At 40.3% G+C, this 22,521-nt stretch overlaps 1 protein-coding gene and 1 long non-coding RNA gene across 2 annotated transcripts in view; one reads left to right on the forward strand and one right to left on the reverse strand.

Annotated features, from left to right (window-relative positions):
* Positions 1-22,521, forward strand: part of LOC147336505 (uncharacterized) — a 462,456-nt gene that overhangs the window by 102,863 nt on the left and 337,072 nt on the right. The window lies entirely within an intron of this gene.
* Positions 2,090-14,334, reverse strand: LOC147336509 (uncharacterized). The gene is made up of 4 exons (XR_015128301.1): positions 14,245-14,334; positions 3,512-3,643; positions 3,350-3,427; positions 2,090-2,275 (listed from the first exon to the last, which is right to left on the reverse strand). It is a non-coding gene; the product is annotated as an uncharacterized LOC147336509 (long non-coding RNA).

Genomic DNA, 22,521 nt, shown 5'->3' on the forward strand with positions numbered 1-22,521 from the left:
ATCCGGCAGGGAAAGTCGCTCCAGGATAGTTGGGCTCTCCTGAACTCAGGCTTCTCGTTGAGAGGAGAGCGTCAATTGCATTTAGAGAACAGTTGATGAAATCCATGATTCTTGTTTAGGTTTTAGAGAACAGGACTGAGAGGCTCTTCTGGGGCTAGAGATAGACACGACTAGACATAAGACATACGAAGCCAAGCAGTAAAGATAAAGGAGGGAGAGAGATGCATCTGCCCCCATCAGAGCCAAAGCAAGAAGGGAGAATGAATAGAAAATATGTACCAAAACATTTGTGATAGAAATCTGGTGCTACCTATCTACGGAGTCCCGCAGAGGACATGGGAGAAAAAAAAATTAGGGAGGAAAAAAAAATTTAGGGAGAAAAAAAAAATTAAGACGGACTTTTGCGAGATCTCGCAAAACAAACTCGGGATCTCGCAAAAGTATTGCAGATCTCGCAAAACTTTCTCGCGAAAGTTGAATTCCAACAATGGCGGCAGCTACTTAGTTGTGATATTACTCTTTCTGGGTCACAAAATACACTTTTAAGATATTTTGAAGCGTGAATGTAGTTGTGTAAACGTCAGATACCTGCTCGGTTTACAAGACATCACATATTTGCAAAAGTGCTCCGACGTTTTTGGAGATCTGACACCCACTAGCTCGAAGCTAACGGGAGGTCGAGACCTACTACAGCCGTGAGGAACACCGCTTTCCCGGCACATCGTGCCTCGACCTCCCGGTCGGCTTCGAGCTGGCGGCCACTAGCTCGAAGCTAACGGGAGGTCGAGACCTACTACAGCCGGGAGGAACACCGCTTTCCCGGCACATCGTGCCTCGACCTCCCGGTCGGCTTTGAGTTGGCGGCCTCCAAAGAATGCGGCTAAAACTTTTGCGATATCTCGTAATACTTTTGCGAGATCCAGAGTTTGTTTTGCGAGATCTCGCAAAAGTCCGTCTTAATTTTTTTTTTTCTCCCTAATTTTTTTTTTCCTCCCTAATTTTTTTTCTCCCATGTCCCCTGCGGGGCTCCGTACCTATCAGAATGAATAAGATTAAATGAGAGCGAATGTTTCAGCAAGACAATGATTTCTCAATTTGTTTCCCAGAGAGAAAATAAAGCTGCCAGCCTGACTGAATCCAACCAAATCAACAGAAAATCTATGGAAAGAACTAAAGTTCAGAGTTCATAGAAGAGGCCCACGGAACCGTTAGGATTTTAAGACTGTTTGAGTGTAACCCAAAATCCTAACTGAGCTTTGCATGTGACTAGTTTCTCCATAGAGCAGGGACCTTGAAGCTTGAACCTTGAAGCAGGCACCAACAAAGGCTTTTGTATAAAGTATTAAACAAATTTCAGTATGTAAGTTCAATATGTTTTCCCTGTGTCATTTCTCATTCTTACAAATAACTTAATTAATGTCAATAACTTTTTAAGAAATATATTTACTTAGAAAAATGGTGTCGCAATGAATACTCATCTCATCCGCTCCATATCTGTCATGAAACACAAAAAGAAGTCACAAAACTGAACTACAGTCAGGCTAATACAGCCTGAATTTTTAATACATTTTATGAAATGAATTTGACAATGATGTGTGTTCATTCTGCACTGAGGCCCATATGGAAAACAAATAGTAAAAATTTATATGTGATTACTCATGAAAGTGGCCACTTTCATGAGTAAATCATGTAGACCTTATGTCTGTGAAGGTTCTCAGTCATCCAGGTCATCGTTGTCAAAGGAGCTTGCAAAGAAAGGCGTCTGGACTGGGACTCTCCACCATTTGACCTTAGAACTGAAGAAGCTTCTCGGATGAGAGGTGAAACGTCTTCAAGTAACTTAAAGAAGTCCAGACGCCTTTCTTTGCAAGCTCCTTTGACCATGTAGACCTTATATGATTTACTATCTTTCACTTTCTCATTGCTTTCATACATTGTTTTAGTAAGTACCCAAAACATACAAGTTTCATTATATAATTTTTCAAGGGATCTTATATCTGTTTTTACTCTTATATGCTTTTCATACAAGTTTCACACAAGACAGATACAAACTTTATAAGATTTATATATATCTTTTCCATATGGGGGGTTTCATGTCATTTTCCTCTCGGTCACCTTCTTTCATCTTCTTTGAAACTGATGTTGCCACTTCCATCACATGGTCATTAGTATATGTCTGCATCATCAAATATATAGTTTCCAGTATGTCTAGGTTCTCCAAATGGCACTTTTCCAGGGTTATGAAATCACCAACAGGAACACCAACAGGAACATCCTGCAGGTGCCAGTGGAAAAGTTGCAACTCCTCCTTTTCCAAATTTTCCAACATTTCCTGCAGCTGCTCCTGAACAGACTTATCCATCTTTGATCTTTAACCCTTTAAGACCTACCATAGAACCAAGTCCGCCTGAGCTTATATTATATTTTTACATGCTGTGGAGCCATTTTTGGGAGCATTTCAACTTGGTATACATCAATACAACCATTATAGTCCAAATTTTAATAATATGTCTTCATTAAGTGCATAGTAATTACATAAATTGCAAAAAACGTTTTTGTTTTTTTAACATATATTTCTAGTTAGAGAAATTTAAGAGGCTTATCCCTCAAAACTGTAAATACAAAAAAGTTGCACAAAATAGTTTCCCATGACAGGAAATTTATTTTAAGTGTCTTCATAGTTTTATTTTTGAAATACACCAATTTTTATATACTGCAGGAAAAATGAAAATAAATATTATAATGCAAATTTGCAAGACAACAGCATATGCATCAAAATAAACTATTTCCAGCAGTGCAATATGAGTCCTAAGCATCTCAGAAACGACACAGAAAGTCATAAAGTCAAACATAACTTTTAAAAACACCAGTATGGGCTCATAAGGCCTTGATGTTAAAAAAAAAACTACATTTCCGCAAAATGACGTCACTTTCGGTTTCGGGCAGGACATGGCGGACATGCGATAGTTCACGCTGGTGGACGTAGGAAGTGTTACAAACAGCTGATCGGATCGGCAAAGTGTATTTCTGGAATATTGTGTTTTTGTTGCTGCAAGTGCTTTTTATCCAGTTTTTGCAAAGCTATATGTGGAAGGAAACTGTGACCGAGGACAAGCTGATGGCATAAGATGTAAGTACAACTCCTCCTTTCATATGCAAAAAAAACTAGTGCGATAGCTTACGTGGTTGCAGAGCTACCAGGATTTAAAAATAGTTACGCAAAACGGAGCATGTCCGATCCGACCGGCTTTAAAGGGTTAAAAACATGAGAGGAGAAAGACAGAAAAACTGCTAATATGACAGAGCAACGGTAAGACTGTTTAAATCTAAAGAAATACTAACAGCTCACCTCTCTGCAGCCGACAGTGGCTGGGCTTTAAAACCAATGGGCTGACCTTTAGACCTGGGTGGAGGTGCAGGTTGGTCCCTGTGAATAATGATGGAGCAGTGATGTGAGTGCTGAGCTGTGACATGGAGAAGAGTCATGGACAGTTAGAGATGGTCATCTCACCTCTGAGCTTTGGTCTGGCTCTCATGTTCCCCACACAGAGTGCTTTTAGAGGGAGGGACTCCCTCCTCTCTGTCCTCACACTGATCCATGCTGCTCAATTCACATCAGCTCACACACACTTTCTACCTTCACCTGCAGAGGAAACACAAATCATTCATGTGCACATCAACTGAAATCCTCCTTTCCATCATGTGTGCTGTCCAAATATCAGCTGCTTCTTTCCTGCTTCATCTCAGTGTCAGCTGGATGCAGTCAGACAGCAGTGTGAGGCAGAGGAAGCTGCCATCAGCTGCTCTACTTCTACTATGAGTCCACTAGATGGAGGTATGAAGTACACACGATGCATTCACTGACACACACTGATTCACTGTGACTGGAAGCTTCAGTCAATTCAACACGTGTGAACAACATTTTCAAACATTTCAGCTGATCAATGTTTCAAAGAGGATCAGCAGAGTTAAAAACTTCACGTTTATTATTCCTGCTGAGTTTGCAGAGAACTGCACACACACTGATTTACTGTTTTGGAAACTAGAGACACGTTTTTAAGTAAAGGTTTAACTACAGCTAGCTTGAAGGGCTGTGGTACATAGCCAATTATTAGAGATAATTGATAATATTTAAGATTGAAGCATTAATTAATGCCAGGACTTCTTTGAGCAGTCTTGTAGGAAGACTGCTTCATCATTACTCATTAAAGATCAAAGACACATTGATGGTTTGGAGGAAGCAATTATTGAAGTTAACTCAGAAAGATCCATCAGACAGAGTCTAAACAATTATCTAAACTGTCTGTCGGCTTTAAAGATGGCGCGGCCACATCCAGACACCTTCCTGACTGCTCCGCTCAGACTATGCACCTTTTTAGGTGTTTACTTATTTTTTGCTCTGGTTTACATCCCAAAATCCTCTAGTTTTATAGTCTACGACAGCAGATCACTTATAAACATCGGTGACAAGGTTGCACATTTAATCTTGGACACGCTGGCCAACGTACAATCGCTGGAGAACAAGCTCAATGACCTAAGAGATGTAGACTGGGACATGTTCAGAGCATGCACAGTTGACAGCAACGAGTTTATGGAAGAAGCAGTATGCTTCGTCAACATGATAGCGGAGGAGATTATCCCCACTGCGAGAGTCACCCCATTCCCGAACCAGAAACCGTGGGTGGACAGATCGATCCGCGCTGCAGTGAACACCAGGACCGCCACCTACAATGCCTACAGAGCGCTCAAAAGATCTACCATCATCCCTGTGCCCAAGAACAGCAAACCCTCATCCCTGAACGATTACCAGCCAGTTTCACTGACCTCGGTAGTAATGAACGTGTTTGAGAGGCTGCTGAAGAGCATCGTCTCCTCTTCCATCCCAGACACCACAGATCCACTCCAGTTTGCCTACCGACCCAACAGATCCACAGAGGACACCGTCGCCCATGTCACACCCTTGTCAATGTGTTTCTTGCCACATGGACAAGAAACAGGGTAACTATGTGAGAATGCTATTTGTTAATTACAGTTCAGCGTTTAACACAATAGTGCCCAGCAGACTGTTCACAAAGCTCAGGGATCTAGGACTCAACAGCTGTCTGTGTGCATGGATGTTGGACTTCTTCACTGGCAGAACACAGGAGCACCACAGGGATGTGTCCTCTCACCACTGCTCTACTCCCTCTACACTTCAGACTGTGTGGCCACCCATGGCTCCAACACCATTGTGAAGTTTGCTGACGACACAGTGGTGTTGGGTGCCATCTCCAACAACAATGAGGGAGCCTACATGGATGAAGTAAAGGATGTGGCATCATGGTGCCAGGATAACCATCTCCAGCTGAACGTTGGCAAGACCAAGGAGCTGGTGGTTCAGAAGGAGTTGGTGGTGGACTTCAGAAGGGGTCAGCACAGAGACTACAAGCCCATTATCATCAATGGAGCTCCAGTGGAGAGGGTGCAGTCCTTCAAGTATTTTGGTGTCCACATCTCCTCAGACCTGGCATGATCTTCCCACATTCAGGTGAAGAGCCAAAAAGGCTAGGCAGCGCCTGTATCACCTACGACAACTGAGGAAGTTCAGGGTCTCTCTTGTGATCCTCAGGATTTTCTATACAGGCGCTGTGGAGAGCATCCTCACACAGAACATGACATCGTGGTTCGGGAACAGCTGTGTGAAGGACCAAAAAGCTCTCCAGAGAGTGATCCGTACAGCAGAACGCTGCTGCAGGATTGCTCTCCCCCCGCTTCAGGACACCTACACCAGGAGATGCCGGACTAGAGCAGCGCAGATACTGAAGGACCCGTCCCATCCTGGCAACAAACTGTTCCAACTTCTGCAATCTGGTAGAAGGTTCCGCATCATCCGGGCAAGGACAGAGAGACTCAAGAGGAGCTTCTATCCCCAAGCCATCCGTGCCCTAAACACACACACTCGCCCTCTCACATCATCTATAACTGACTGAGACAGGACTCTCTTCCAGACACTAAACCAAGGCACAATGTACATTCCAAATTCCTTTAATTTTAAATATGTTTATATGGTAGAAGACAAACATACACACACATACACACTCACTCACACACACACACACTCACTCACACACACGCACACACACTCACTCACACACACACACACACACACACCCACCCTCTCACAGCATACATAAGTGACTGAGATGGGACTCTCTTCTAAACACTCTAAACCCACTGGCACAATGTACATTTCAAATTTTTTCTTAATTTTAAATATGTTCATATTGTTTTTTCTTATTTAATTCACTTAATGTACAGAATTCACCTGCTTGCTGCATACAATGCACATTTACCTAATGTACAGTATATAATATATAATGTTCTTCTTCTCTCCCCCCTTTTGCACAAGTCAAGGAGCGTGTCAGCTTACATTTCACTGCGTGTTATACTTGTATAACTATGCATGTGACGAATCTTGAATCTACAGTATTCAAAGTAGTTATAAATATTTTTTTCTCTAATGGTTAACATTTAATTGTGAACAAATTCATGCATTCATTACGGGTAAATGTTAAAGGAATGATTGCTCAACAGAGCTCTGGCTCTGTCAGCATGGCTAAAGCATTAAAAAGGGTCTAGCTTTACAGATGTGTTTTATAATAAGGGAAACGATGTCAGGGCCTGGGTCTGTGACCCAACGTTTTGAGTTTATTTTGTATTTTTGATTTTCTTATGTTAAGTTTGTGATAAGTTTTTTTTTGTCATTATTTACTTAGTGTCTAGTTGAGTTTTTGGTTTAGCAAAAATTATCATCCATGTCCCCTGGTTTATGTGTCATGTTTCTGGTCCAGTCTGTCATGTTTTCATGTCTGTGTCCATGTTGTCAAGGTTGTGTGTCATATCTATGTCTCTCCATGTTTCTGGTTTATTTTGAAGAGTCTATTGTTTCCATGTTCAACATGTTTTGTTTTCCTTCATCCTGTGGCGTAATGTTTATTTGTGTCAGTGGTGTCTCCCCAGGTGTTTCCACTTCCCTCATTACCCTTCTGTGCATTTAAGTCCTCGTGTCTCCTTCTGTTCTTTGTCAGGTCGTTTGTTTATGTCATGTCAAGTCAGGGCCCTGTTTCAGGAAGCCGGTTTAGTGGAAAAACTGAGTAAGTATACCCTGAGTTAACGAAAACTCTGGGTTTTCGGTTTCACAAAGCGAGTTCAGATGAAGCCTCAGTGAGTCACTATGACGACACACTCCGTGAAGCTAACCTGCCCCCTAGCAGGTTTACTACAACTAACCCTGACTGTCTCCGCCCCTTTGTCGGAAACCTGACAGTAGGAAGTGTCAGACATGGCGTGCACCTTCCTTGAAGAGCCAGTAGATCGTGAAGCCCAAATTCTCCGCAGAGCTCTCCGCCGGGAGAGAGTGATCAGAGCGCGTTTGGACATTTTATCATTTCCTGATGATTTTCTGTGCGAACGTTACCGTTTCTCAGCACAATCTATAAGTTATTTGGATAACATCCTCAGGCCATATATTACGCATGTGACACATCGCGGACATGCTCTCAGTTCTGTACATATTATTTGTATTGCACTTCGGTTTTTTGCAAACGGGAGCTTTCTGTATAATATTGGTGACGCTGAGCACGTTTCCAAGGCTACCGTCTGTCGGGCAGTCAGGAATGTTACAGTTGCACTGAAACGTCTCCTGCACTCGTTTGTGGTGTTCCCCGGTCACAGACCCACAAGATTTATCAAAGAGGGATTCCACAAAATTGCAGGTATCAGGATGAACAAAACTTAATTTATGATGTGGTGATACTTGGACTACTACTTAAATTTCACATTTATTTTCAGGGTTCCCAGGCGTGATTGGCTGTACAGATGACACTCACATTCCAATCATTGCTCCTTCAGTAAATGAAGGAGACTATGTGAACAGGAAGTCTTTCCACAGCATTAATGTACAGGTACATAGTTCCCTGTAGCATTTCAAACTAACAAATTATTTCATTATAGTAATGGATGCTAATTTGTGTTCTCTGCACTGTGAAGATCATATGTGATGCTGCCAACATTATCACAAATGTGGAAGCCAAGTGGCCAGGCTCTGTCCATGACTCACAAATATTCCGTGAATGTACACTGAGCACAAAATTTGGACATGGTGAGTTGAAAATACTTTAAAATATATAAAGACCAATTGCTTCAGGGACATTTGAACTGAAGTGTATCCTTCTGTCTTAGGAGAGTTCACTGGCTACTTGCTTGGTGATAGGGGGTATCCATGTTTACCCTATTTGCTTACCCCTTACCCTGACCCTGAACCGGGCCCACAGCAGCGATATAATCTGGCTGATTGCAGGACAAGAGCCAGAATTGAAATGACTATCAGAATGCTTAAGGCCCGGTTCCAGTGCCTGCAAAGACTCAGGGTCACCCCAGAAAGGGCATGTGACATTATTGTGGCATGTGTGATTCTTCACAACATTGCCACAATTAGAGGAGAACACTGTCCTTCTGAACCAAACATCAGCAGTGATCCAAACCATGAACATCCTGACCCTCCCATGGACATACAAGATGGAAGCGCAGTCAGAGACACCATATGTCACAATCATTTCTTTTGACCCATCACCTCAACATGTTGAAAGAAGAATAAACAGATTTTTTGTTCAACTGGCTTTATTGGTCGCCTGTATTTCCTGTACACAAAGTATTAAAAGATGTAAACCTCATAAAGTGTCTCTGTTGCTTCCTCCTCTGTAACAGCTGTCAATGTTTCTTCATTATTTTCCTGTAGTAAAGAAATAAACAACATTGCTGTTCTACTGTAAACTCATATAATCTGTGGAGTATTACTCACAACTGCATGTTGGTCTGGCTCAACAGGAGGCTGCACCAGATGCAGTACACCACCACCATCAACTGATAGAATATGAGGTTTATACAGGTCACTTATAACTTACAAGGGACCAAATGGCAATTAACAAACATACCAATCACCTTACACTTCATTGTCATTATGCTCTCAAAGACAACCAAGACTGAGGGAAGGCAAAATCAGTAGGAAAATAACTTCACTACAAAATAATCCATTATGGTAAAGAGTTTATCAAATGAATGAGTAGCACTGCGAAGGTGACTGTGAAGAAAGGATGTATGCACATCATGTATTATTTTGAATTTACCCCCTATGTAGGCACTTGTGTCTTGCGGGGTTATTGACTCACAGGATGTCCCCGCAGAGATGCCTTCGGCCACAGGGCGCCCACTGTTTTGGCTGAGGGCCAACTGCTCAGCCTCTGTGAGTGGTGGTGGTGGAGGACCCCCACCTGTTTTTCGGGCCTCCGCTTTTTTTCTGTTGGCTATAACGGGCCACATTTGAGCATACAGAGTACGCAAATATGTACTTGTAATGTGCTCAGATAATTTCAATAAGTGCTTACAGAAAGAAAATTAATGTAGCCTCTAACTGCAATTGATTTACATGGGACAAACAGACCAAGCACCATGGCTCATAATACAATTACACCTTACCTGTTTGGACTATATTTTTATATTTCATTTTTACTTGCTGCCAGGAACGTTTGGGGCCTGTTGGGTTGCACCTGCGCTCACATCACATCACAAAATAAAATGTATAAAATAACAAATAAAATAACATATAATAAATATCGTGTTAAATGGGTGGAAATCCCTAGATCAATGTTTATATTAACACTCACGCATTGACTCTGTCGGCTTTGTTTTGCCATGCATGCTCCCTTTCTTTCGCAGCTGTGGCTGTGTTACTTTTTTCCGCGGAATTTGCGTGTTATCGGCATATGCTGCCATCAGAATTTCGGCCTCAAGCGCTGTGAAATACATTGACCGCGCCTTCTTTCCCTCCGTCTCCATGGTGACTCGCTTAATCTGTGCTCCACTAATCAGGGCTTTATGTATCCTCGTGCGCGTGCTTAACTTGGGGTTAAAGCAAGTCCGCGTTGATTGAACTACTTGTTATCAGCCTTTCTGAAACCGAATATTCCGAGTTGGACAGTTCGGGGTTACTCAACCCTGAGTATCGTTTTTCACTCTGAGTTTTCTAAACCGGCTTCCTGAAACAGGGCCCTGGTCACAGGGTCTTATTTTTTCTGTTGTTCAGGTTCATGTTCGTGTCAGGTTTAGTTTTCTTCACGTTCATATTTCACATATTCCTGATCAGTTTCATTTTGTCATTTCATGTTCTGATTGTCATAGTTGTTTAGCTGCTCCCAGTATAGGTCTAGTTTAGTTTTTCCCTCATTTTGTCGCCTTTTCTGTGTTTACTATCAGCCACAACAAAGGTTCGCTTTTTGTTATACTTTGTTTTTCTCCTGTGTCTGCATATTGGGTCTGCTTCATAAACACACCAGCGTGTCCTGCTGTGACGAACAAATTATTTTTCCAGGCTTAGATGATCTTACAATTACTGAGAAGCATTGTCCTCTCCAAATTACGCGTTATTTGCTTTAAGGTGTGTGTTTGACAATTATACCACGGAGCAAAATACTTCTCATTTTAGGCTTTCTTTTTCACTAACAAGATAATTGACTGCTGTGGGAGCAACGTTTAGGTAGCCACTGCACTGTGTTGGCATATGGCATTGAAGATAACAGTGGAGGAATTATATTCTTAATCTAGTTATTAGTTTTACTTACAGCACTTTCAAGAAGACATCTACTCTGATGAAGTGTATATAAGTGTATTGCCCAAACAATTTTTCTATAGTTTTTCTATATCTTGCTGTACTTTTATTTTTCATTGTCTGCTTGTTTCCTTTTATTTATTATTTTCCAGATCACTTGCTTTATTTTATCCCTTATTTATTTATCAAATAAATGTTGATTTGGTTCTGAGCAGAGTTCATTTGCTTGAATTTGAAGTTTTAAAATTCAATTCAAATTTAAATTGTATTCGTCATACAATCATACGCAGTACATCGTGTAGTGAATAGTGAATATTTACAGTTAGAAACAGTTACAGAGAAAGAGGTAATAGGAGTTGCATAATAGATAAAATAAAACGTCTAAGAGATGTAAAGAATAAATTAAGGATTTAACCTAAGAAGTAAAGACTAAAGCAAGAATTAAAGATAAATTAAAGAATTAATAAACAAAGTACAATGTAAATGACCATCTTTCAAAAGCCGCCAACTGTCTGCCATCTATACTCCAGTTTTGAGATCCCTTCCCAGACGCCTTAATGCCCACTCACACCCTGGGCCACCTCAGGAAATCACATGATAGGGTGGGGCTTGGTTTTACAATTATGAGCTCATCTGAAACCTTGGCTGATTGTGACCTACACCCTTTTTCACACCTTGGCTCGTGTGAATTGCTAGAGGATCAATAGGGGGTCCATGTCCCATTTTGGGGACACTCCCATAGGGCTTACATCTGGGACTCTCAACCATTTGACCCTAGAACTGAAGAAGCTTCTTGGAAGAGAAGTGAAACATCTTCAAGAAACTTAAAGAAGTCCAGATGCTTTTTCCCCCAAGCTTCTTAAACTCGTTGAGCTGCTTTTCAGCAGCTCTGCTGTCACTTTGTGTTCAAACTGAAACAATGAAACAAATTTCCTGTGTGTCCTCATTACGCTAGGATTTAGTGTCAGTGTGTGTGACTGCAGCCTGAGCCTTACATTTCTATACTTTTCTATATTCTACATACTTGTAATAAGTTGACAAAACATCTCAGGTCATCTTGTATATTAACAAAAAAAATGATGCAGTGATAAGTGGAACAAAATTCTTTCTTTCAGATTCAAATGATTCATGTTATGCAAGAAATAATGTTTAACACATTAATTTTGAGGAAGCATTTTCACTATCACTCGCAGCTCAATTCACTTTGATTTCCTTTTTTTTTCCAGATTCAGATCAATCATGGGAGTGGCTCTTCAGTTTGGTTTCTGTAGCTAACTGACCTGTTCAAATGTGTTAAGGCTTAATAAAGCCAAAGTTCTTACAGGCTACCAGCCAGTGGCAGTCAATAGTAACATTTTATCAGACCCAAAAGTGCAACAAGTAATGTTGTAAAAAAAAAATTAGTAACTTTTAAACTTTTCGTTGCTTCTCACTCAAAAATAAAGACCTGCCTTATTACAAACAAAAGCTTGTCAGTCCAACAAACCCCACCCTGTAGTTGCTGTGATGCGTGTTTTCAAGCTATATAACACAGACTATTTGTTTTTCCCTGAGTAAACCAGCAGATGATAGTAATGTGCACGTGAGCCTGGTTGTGAGTGTTGTACTTGTCTGAGCAACGCCCAGTAGAAACTGACTGTTAGTCAAACCTGGGTAATTATACAAGTTTGAACTGGTCTAGTTCACTGTGGTTATTTTCCGTGTGAAACTCAAGTGTTAGGAGTTCACCTTGTAATCGGAAGGTTGCCGGTTCGAGCCCCGGCTTGGACAGTCTCGGTCGTTGTGTCCTTGGGCAAGACACTTCACCCGTTGCCTACTGGTGGTGGTCAGAGGGCCCGGTGGCGCCAGTGTCCGGCAGCCTCGCCTCTGTCAGTGCGCCCCAGGGTGGCTGTGGCTACAATGTAGCTTGCCATCACCAGTGTGTGAATGTGTGTGTGAATGGGTGGATGACTGGATATGTAAAGCGCTTTGGGGTCCTTGGGGACTAGTAAAGCGCTATATAAATACAGGCCATTTACCATTTATACTATCACAATACAAGAAGATGGAACCATGACATGATACTGGAAATGTTTCCGTTTCAGAGTAATTGAAAACCAAGACCATGTGCACCCCATGTGAACTGTTGTATTCAAGGATTCATTCAATAATATATTTACTCAACCAAAATTTCTGTTTGTTGAAATTGGCAATAAATGCCATTGAAGCTGGATGTTATAGTTGTTCTCTTGTGTGTTTTCCTGAAATTTGGATTTTGGCTTTTGACTTCTCTGGATTTTTGGGTTAGTTTTTTAATCCTTTCTGCCTGTGAGTTCACATTTTGGTTCTCATATACCCACAGCTACGAGGAGTAAAAACTTTAGGACTCTAGTGGAACATTCTAAAGTGCAGATTTAAGAGTGGATATTTTTTTTACAGGTTTTATTGATTATTTGTAAAAAAAAAAAAAAAAAAAGACTAAAGTTAAAAAAAAAGAGTTGTCTTTAATAAGTCCCTTAAACCTTTAATGGCGTTAGATTGGTTTTAGGGATTTTTTTTATCATTTTTTTTTTTAATTAACCACACTAAGAAGTGTGGAAATGATTTAAATGTGTCGTTGTGCAGTTAAAGCTGTTTATGTGACACCCTGACCTCCTGTGGAGCAGCTCTGAAAGAAATAGTCAATCGGCAGAGGACACATCGACAGTTTAGTCCATTCACAGAAGAAAAGACCAGAGAAAGGCCTGGACGTCCACAGAAGACACGTGTGGATGATCCAGATCCTATCACGGTAAAGAAAAAAAGCCTTCATCACAACATCAGCTCTCAAGGAGGGAGACCATCATTACCCAAGTCTTCCATTAAGAGAGTTCATTGTAAATCCAGTGTTTGTAACTGTCTCTAAAACCAAACACCAAAACAGACCACATAAAAGTAAAAATTAATACAAGCTCAATTTATCTATTCTGTTGGTTATGATTATCAGAGCAAACAGTGGATCATGACAGATACATTTTTCTGTTTCAGTAATTCTTGTTTACCTGCTGTTGTCATACACTTTCTTATGAAAAAGAGTCAATATACTTTGTTTTTTTAAAACTAAGAAAAAAGGGGGTTGTGTTTGTACAATATCTAAATGTATGTGTTTTTTCTAAATTGTGCTAAATTTGCCCATTTTGTACTGAAATCCAGCGACTGAATACCTTCTGTAACATCTCCACTTTGAATAAAATTATGATTGTTTTTAGGCAGCAGTTCATTTTTTGGTAATTCATAAATGTGTGTAAATATGATGTTAAGACGACTGTGTATTTATCTTTCAATTTTCTGAGTGATTGACAGACTGATTTATGATATGTTAACATGATAAATTTTGTCAATCTAATCCCATCAGGATAACAAATATTTACTTCCTGTTGTAGAAAATCCATTAGTTTCTGAAGCAGTGTTTTGAATCAGATACTTACATATTTAATATTTATCTGAACTCCAGATATCAAATGTCATCTGTTCATCAAACTACTTGATTCCAGCCACACTAGAATTTCACATGTCAAATCACAAAAAAGTGATCTATAATATAATAAATATATAAGTTTATGGTAAAAAGAAGAGAGACTTACAGGTTGTTCAAACAGAGCAGAAGCTGAAGAATCTCTACTATACACCCAAGGTTTGTCACTGTGTTCTTGTCTCAACTCGTGTTGTCTGGCTCCAAATGTTCATCAGCTTTGCCTGTTTTTCTTGTTTGTATTATTTTCTCCACCCATTTGATTAAGGGTGCATTGGGAATATAAAATACCATAAAGGCACAAATAAGTCACATAAAAAACAAACAAACAAACAAACAAAAAACAGCACAGAGTGAGAAAAAAGTTTACATTTATTTTTTATATCTCTTTGAATGTGTTGGTGTGAGATTCTATCCTGAAAGAAGAAAACAGGAAACTGAGAATAATACACAAATTATTTCATTTAAAAATAGTTTTAAATATTCTTGTTACTGCAGTCAGTAGGTTTTAATTTGTTTAGAATAAATTCATAATTATTCTATAGATGTCACATTGACTCCAGAAAAAAATAATAAATAAATGCTTCAAAGTGTTAAAAGGGCACGAAAGAGAGCATGTGAGCACAAAGGCATGACCATGGCAGTCAAGAAAAAAAAGGTTAACCGCTGTATTTCAAACCAACCCATTCTTTCTACATCTCAACCCCATTAAATGATCTGGGTGTTTGCTCTCATTTACATGCCGTCTCAGGCCTAAATGTTTGCTTATTCCAGTATCATTCCATAGATGTTTTCTAATCTAATCGAGGATGTATTCCCTGCTGGTAAAATTAATAATGTAGTTAACAAGTAGAAAAACAAAATATGTGAGTGCCCTGTGTGAGAAAACAATTTGGTTTATTCTGCTGATACCCCTCCATTATCCAAGTGTGTGCTTTTTTAATGACTTAAAAGTGTAAAACCTCAATTTCAATTCCATGAATACAAACTTTGTGTCGTGGATTATGAATCTATAGATTAAAGGTCATGATTACTTCACAGCCTGGCTTGAGACAGAGTTGTGAGACTGTCAGTCTACATTGTCTCTGCAGAAAATGAACCTATGAAACAAACTACAGCTGATTATTTTACACACACCAGACTGGATTTATTTAACCTCCCAGCTTCAGGACACATTTGATCATTTTAAACCAAAATATCAATCATCATATGTTAAAAATGGCATTAAAATCAGCTGACTACACTTCCTGCAGGTGAAGAAATAAAGTAGAATTTTATTACAGCTATAAATTTTGTGAACAGCAATGTTAACATTACTTTTATTTTTGTTACACAGAACTATAAAAACAAGAACTTGTCAGCTGCAGCCACATAAGTCTAATTTCCCCCTGTGGAAACCTGCAGATAATGTGCACTCCATGTCAGTGTTTTTTATCATGGTTTGCAATCCATACCGGGTGCTCTGCCATGGTGATGTGTCCTCATGTTCCACACACACTTTAGTATGCAGTGTGTGTTTCCACTTTGCCTGTGAACATTAATATATTATTAAAGAATATTTCTTTAGTGGGAAGAAGGAACAAAAGACAGGGAAACAGTGCAGCTGCTCAACATCTGGAAGCCCCCCCTACACAACCAGAACTTTGTTTTTGTTGTTTGTGCAACAAGGATTTCTGCTTCTTTGAGGAGCACAATGCAGCTGGAATTTAGGAGTTACCCTCCTGAGCTGAAAATTTACATTTACATTTGCAATGATTGATTACACAGCAGTGGGGAGTAGATGTCATCACAGTAGATGTCTTTCTGAAAGTGCTGTAACTAAGTTTAAGAATGTAATGCACCCACTGTTATCATCTTCAATGCCCTGTACCAACATAGAGCAGAGCAGCTATCTGAACGCTACCCCAACAGAGGTCGATTATCTTGTTAATAATTTTACCTCCTCACTACGTACGACTCTGGATACTGTAGCTCCTGTGAAAACTAAGGCCTCAAATCAGAAGTACCTGACTCCGTGGTATAATTCTGAAACACGTACCCTAAAGCAGATGACTCGTAAGCTGGAGAGGAAAATTTAGAGGATCATCATTTAGCCTGGAGAAATAGTTTGCTGCTTTATAAGAAAGCCCTCCGCAAAGCCAGAACATCTTACTATTCATCAATGATTGAAGAAAATAAGAACAACCCCAGGTTTCTCATCAGCACTGTAGCCAGGCTGACAAAAAGTCAGAGCTCTTTTGAGCCAACCATCCCTTTAACGTTAACTAGTAATGACTTCATGAACTTCTTCACAAATAAAATTTTTATCATTAGAGAAAAAATTACCAATAATCATCCCACAGATGCAATATTATCTACAGCTAATCTTAGTACCATTGATGATAAGTTAGACTCTTTTTCTCTAATTGATCTTTCTGAGTTAACTTCAATAATTACTTCCTCACTTCACTGTTAATTCCTCCATCAACGGTTAGCTGAGCTGGTCAGAGCGTGGTGCTAATAGTGCCAAAGTCATGGGTTCAAGTTTTTTTTCCACTATGTTGAAGTAATTTCTTGTAAACACACATTTCTCTTGTGTTCTTAACAGTTCTTCCATCCTCTTTTTTGGTATATTAGACAAAAAAAGGATCAGTTTGCACACAAGTTGTAGGCCGGTTAGCTCAGCTGGTCAGAGCCTGGTGCTAATAACGCCAAGGTCATGGGTTCAATCCCCATACTGGCCATTCCAGCAGCCATCCAAGGTGCTGTCTGGTGATAGAGTGTGGATTTTATTTGGTGGGATCCAAGAAAAAACCTCTGCCAACTTCCAGGTGAGTGATGTACGCAACTACAAATGACAGCAAACCACAAAATTCACTGACACATGACACGCTAATGAATACATTACATGCTTAGCTACAATCTCCAAATCACTTTTCCAGCTACTTTCTGGATAAATCACTCATTTCCAAAGTCTGACACAGCATACTGCATCAAAAACTGCTGCTTTATATCCTCACCTATCGACCCTAACAGTAGAAGACGCACACCATGTATTGTTTTGTGGCAAATTTCGTCTTAAAGCATTTTTTGTAAGTCAACAGAAGAGTTTTTTTTCCCACTATGTTGAAGTAATTTCTTGTAAACACACATTTCTCTTGTGTTCTTAACAGTTCTTCCACCCTCTTTTTTGGTATATTAGACAAAAAAAAGGTGTCGGTTTAGGCACAAGTTGTGGGCCGGTTAGCTCAGCTGGTCAGAGCGTGGTGCAAATAACGCCAAAGTCATGGGTTCAATCCCCATACTGGCCATTCCAGTATGGAAGGTGCTGTCTCATGGTAGACTGTGGTTTTGTTTGTTGGGATCCAAGATCGGGCCACGTAAGCTTTATGACGTCCATTGGCAGTTGATACTCTGGCTTAGTGGGTGGATCCACTGTGCATGTGGCAGGTAGGACTACGTTTTTAAGAGCGTGATACATGGGAGAAATTCTGTGGCATGCACTTATTTCAAGCAACAATCAAGCAATATCCACCAGCCACGTGACCAACCCAACACCAGCAGTTGGCTCAAGCAGACTCCAATGAACGTTCGTGAAAAGTGGGAGCTTCTGCCAGACCATGTGGCCTAACGGACAAGGCGTCTGACTTCGGATCAGAACATTGCAGATTCGAGTCCCCTCGTGGTTGGTTGTGAGTCCTTGAGGAACAGGAATGCGTTGCTAAGTGCTGCTGGATGTTTGCTGGAGGCTTGAAGCTGCTGGAAGCTGAGACCTGCTCTTATTTGACAGCTACTGGAAGTTGCAGGTGACTGCTTGAAGCAGAGTGCTGCTAGCAGCTGAGAACTGCTGCAGGGTGAGATCTGCCGGAGGTTTAAAGCTGCTTGAAGCACCTTGAGGCTGCTTGAGGCTTGAAGCTGCTGGAAGCTGCTTGAGTCACGTGAGTTTAAATTATACTACTCTTCATATTCAGTATGTTTGAAACCTTTCATCGGTCTGGTTAGTGCTTTTATTCTGTTGTTGCCAGAGGCGGAGCCAGACATTTGAAACACCCGGGGCTTAGCCCAAAAGGGTAGTATGCATGTGGGATTTTTTTTTTTTTTTTTTTTTTGGGGGGGGGGGGGGGGGGGGTAGAAATTACTGAAAGATTAATTGGCTCTGTTTTGAGTTTTGTTCAAAAAACAATGACTTCATATAGGGAAAAATATATATCACATGTGCAGGACACCTTAAACTAGTTTTTTAATTAGGCAGCAAGGCAGAACAAAATCGGGGCTGCATCAAGACACGAGGACTAAACCCCAATTCAACCAAACCCAGAACTGATCCGGAATTAAAACAGGACTACAACAGTTCAAAATCAGGACTACTGAGGACTTAACCAAGACAGAACCAGAATCAGAACTAGATGATAGTAGCACTAAAAGTCATCATAGACCTGCAGTACATTTATTGTTTAATTCTACCAAAGTACAATATTTAGATTGAGAAAAGTTTATATAATTATTTAGCCTTGTTGTGCAAACAAGCCTGCAGAACTTAATAAATATAGAATTTGAAAAATAACAAACCTAAAAAGAAACACTAGGTACGAGACACATGAGGACGGTGATACTTTTGGTAAACAACCATTTGACTAACATGTGTGTCTCACCTGCTCTTGTTCATCTCTGTTCTGTCCTCATTCTCCTCTCTCTCCCTCTCTGTTCCTCTCTCTCTCTTTGTGCTGACAATCATCAAATATACAGTTGAAACCACATATTTATGTACTCTTCAGATCAAAACACAAACACTTTTTTAATTGTAACATCAAATCAGACTAAATGTTTATTTTTTAGACTGATAAATCTAAAAAACATATTTGTTAACTTTAAGAGTAAAGAGAGAAACTATCTGTATTTCTTAATTGCAAATGGCACCAAATTGTATTCAAACTGAGCCACACTTATGGAGCTCCACAGTTCTTTTCCTGGTGTTTTGGTTGACATCTTTTGATTTTCCCATGTCACAGAAAATTTACTCACATGGACTCTACTAACCTATCAGAAGCTTCTTCAGCTCAGAATGGAATCGTCTGGAGTTTCTTATTAGTTAACAATAAACTTAGTGTACATGTACTCCTAAATTTGATGAAAGTGATAAAAAACAGAAAGCTCTGTCTCTCTTTATTCTGACATTTAACTAATTCAAAAGATATTTCAATATTTATCTAAAAGAAAAGTTTACTCTAAATTGATGTTGTACAGTAAAAATGTTTTATGTTTTCTCCCTAAAGTGTAAATATCTGGTTACAGATGTGAATATCCTGCTGAGTACTGAAATCCCTCTTATTTTGCATAGAAATATACTGAACAACATACAAAGCATAATATATAAAATAACATTTACCTGAGTTTTTTCTTTGAAAGAACGCTCTAATGTCCATTCTTATGTTTCAGTACATAACTGAAACAGATTTAGTCGGGGAGGGTAAGAACTGAAAATATGAAATAAACACACGTAAGCTAAGACTAAAAAAAATAGCATTTGTTCGGCTTTTCATTTCGCCATTTGTTGATTCACTCGAAGAGCAAGTAACGTAATATTGGTCAAGTGATCAGTTTGATATCAATCTTTCGTGATGCACCGTCATATTTACATTATTTGTACGGTACGAATGATTTGCTTTGGTACCTGGTCAAACTTAAGCTCTCCTTAGTATGGCTGGCTCCGTTTCTCCAACAGCGCACTCACTGCTGGCAGCAGCTACCCCGCCCCCTCGCTCAGTCGCTTAGTGCCTGAGCTCGGATCATACCAATATGAGGGGGGATTCATGCACAGTCGTAAATTCCCACAGTGTGCACTATGTGCGTCGAATATTGTGTGTACTTTTTGTTTTATACAGTTGTCAGCCAGGCATCTAACTATGAAAAAAATTACACTCCAAAAGACCCCGGGCTTCTGACAAAACAACCCGGGCTTAAGCCCAGTACGCCACCCCCACGCTCCGCCCCTGGTTGTTGCTGTAGCGGGTTGTCAAATGCAGTTATTCATCAGTTAGTCAATGACCAGAGAATTGATTGTTTTGTCATTATTTTAATCACATTTAAAGCTGGTTCCAGTTTCTGAAATGTGAAGATTTGTCACGGCTGGGGGCAGTCGTGTGGTGTATTGAGAAAAGGATCCAAAATGCAGGCACTGGCTGGGGTGCGAGTGAGTGTTTATTTACAGCGGTGATAAGGTGACAAAAACAGGAAGAGCAGAGCGGGGAGTAAACAACCTAAACATGGAAAACTAAAGAACAAAACTTAAACCAGACACTCACAATTAGGCTAACGAGACAGGGGAGAGGTAAAACTGAACACACTGACATGAGACATGAACTTTCAGAATTAAACAGGAAACTAACAGACACAGAGAACCAGACAGGACACTGAACTTGACAGGCAGACTCATGAGCAGACACAATAACACCATGGACCGACAGAGGGAACACAGAGAAGTGGGAGCAGGCAGGCAAAGAACAGAAACCTAACAAATGGCAAAATCACAACAGAATACATACTCGGAATGAACAAAAGCATGATTTTCTTGATCATATATGATCTTAAACTTAATGTCTTTAAAGGTTTGAACTTTTAAAATGTAACAAAAGATTGAATCTTTGGGGTTTTTTTAATTGTTCTTATTGTATCTAGAGTGATGACATTTAATGTCATTTTTCAGATGACAGATGTGGAGGAGAGACATGTTTCTTTGCCCTAAGCTGTGCCTGGCAGGCAGAGCATCTCCACGCTCCACAAAGCTGATGCTTCTGATTTGGAGTAAATGAGCTGAGGGAGACATCTGGTGGACAAACACAGACATGACAAGAAGAAAGATTAAAGTGCAGAGGGGAGACAAACAGCTGGAAATACTTGTTGGAAAGGATTGTCATGCTTCAGAAAAACACACAGCACACACTCTAACAATCCTTTATTTGCACTGAAGGAGACACGTGAAGAAACCAAATCACACAATAATGACGTGAACACATTTATAGCCAGTGTTCAAGATGATGGATAGAAACGAAAATCATGGAGCATTTATGTATTTTTAGGTCTGTGTCACAGAAACTGTTCAGCTATTCTCTGTTTATTAGTCTATTTATTAGGAACCTCTGTTGGTTTTTATATGTAAAGCATTTTTCTTCTATCATTGAACCTTTTCAGGGTTTTCTCATAGTAGTTTTGGGGAGTTTTTAATTTTACAGATTTACAGCTTCAGAATAACTTTGTGATGTCCGATTAGAAAGTCTGTGTCCATGTGGATTTTTTTATATGAATGATGAATTTGTTGTATTGCATTTGAGTTAGATTTTTACTGATGGATGATCCAAGTCAATGCACACAGCAGCAAAAAGAACTACAGCAACACAACCGAGAACAAACGAGCAGCACAAACAGGAAAGCAAACTGAGAACAAAGCAGCAGGGTATCCCTCAGCAGCAGCTACAATATCTTCAGAGTGACAAACTGCATTTAGCAGAACACCAACTTAAATTCAAAGAACCGCAAACTGCAGTTTCTACAAACCCGCTAAATGACTCCACCTGAACAGGAGAGGAGCGCTTCCTGAACCGATGTTTGTCAAAACGTCACGCCGCTGTCAGATTGGCGTTCACACCGCCGTCGCTCCAGTACAGCTGAGCAGACTGCAGCCGTGGGAGAGAGTGACTGTGTTTCGCACGCTCAGCATTCTGATCCTGGACTTCATGACAGATCTGCCACTGTGAGTAACACTGCTTCGTCTTCCGTGGACTCTGTATCTGCTACATCAGATGACTGTGTGTTTGAACTCTACAGACATTGTTCAGAGGGACTCCTCGGTGTCACGTTATTCACCGGTTGTCCTCGCTCGTGATCTTTGTGTTCCTGAGCCGTCAGACTCTGCTAATGCTCGCAGTGTTTTCTCTGAGTTAGCCAATATGGATTTTCCAGCTGTTGAGTTTGCTGAACAAAGGACTGTTACTCCACCCCAGACTCACCTCCACACTATCACTGGCATTGTATCCCCACTGGACTGTTTTCCTCCTCAGCCTGTTGATTCTGAGGTTTCACAGCCTGAGCCCAGCCACACCATCAACAGTTGTGAATAAAACAGTGCGTGCTGAGGAGCCTGGACATTAGTAATCCTGCTCCTGCATCTGAGACTTCCTGTGTTGATCCGCCAGTTTCCCAGTTTGTGATATTTTCTGCGCCTCAGCTGGTAAACGTAAATGGTAGCAGAGTGCCACCTGCCATAGTTAAACTGGCTGAAATGCTGGAATTAGTGCCTCAGAAATAATGAATTAGGTTGGATTTTGTGTTTCACAGCCATTTATATGTAAACCAGCTCACCATGCTTTTGTGTCAGTCACTGTTAACACTGTTGTGGTATTGTTACACCCTTGGA

Source organism: Aulonocara sp. 'chitande type north' Nkhata Bay, linkage group LG3 (assembly GCF_057382095.1).
Source record: "Aulonocara sp. 'chitande type north' Nkhata Bay isolate Kocher_YH1m ecotype deep benthic linkage group LG3, A_spYH_male_GT1.1, whole genome shotgun sequence".
Classification (NCBI taxonomy): domain Eukaryota; kingdom Metazoa; phylum Chordata; class Actinopteri; order Cichliformes; family Cichlidae; genus Aulonocara; species Aulonocara sp. 'chitande type north' Nkhata Bay.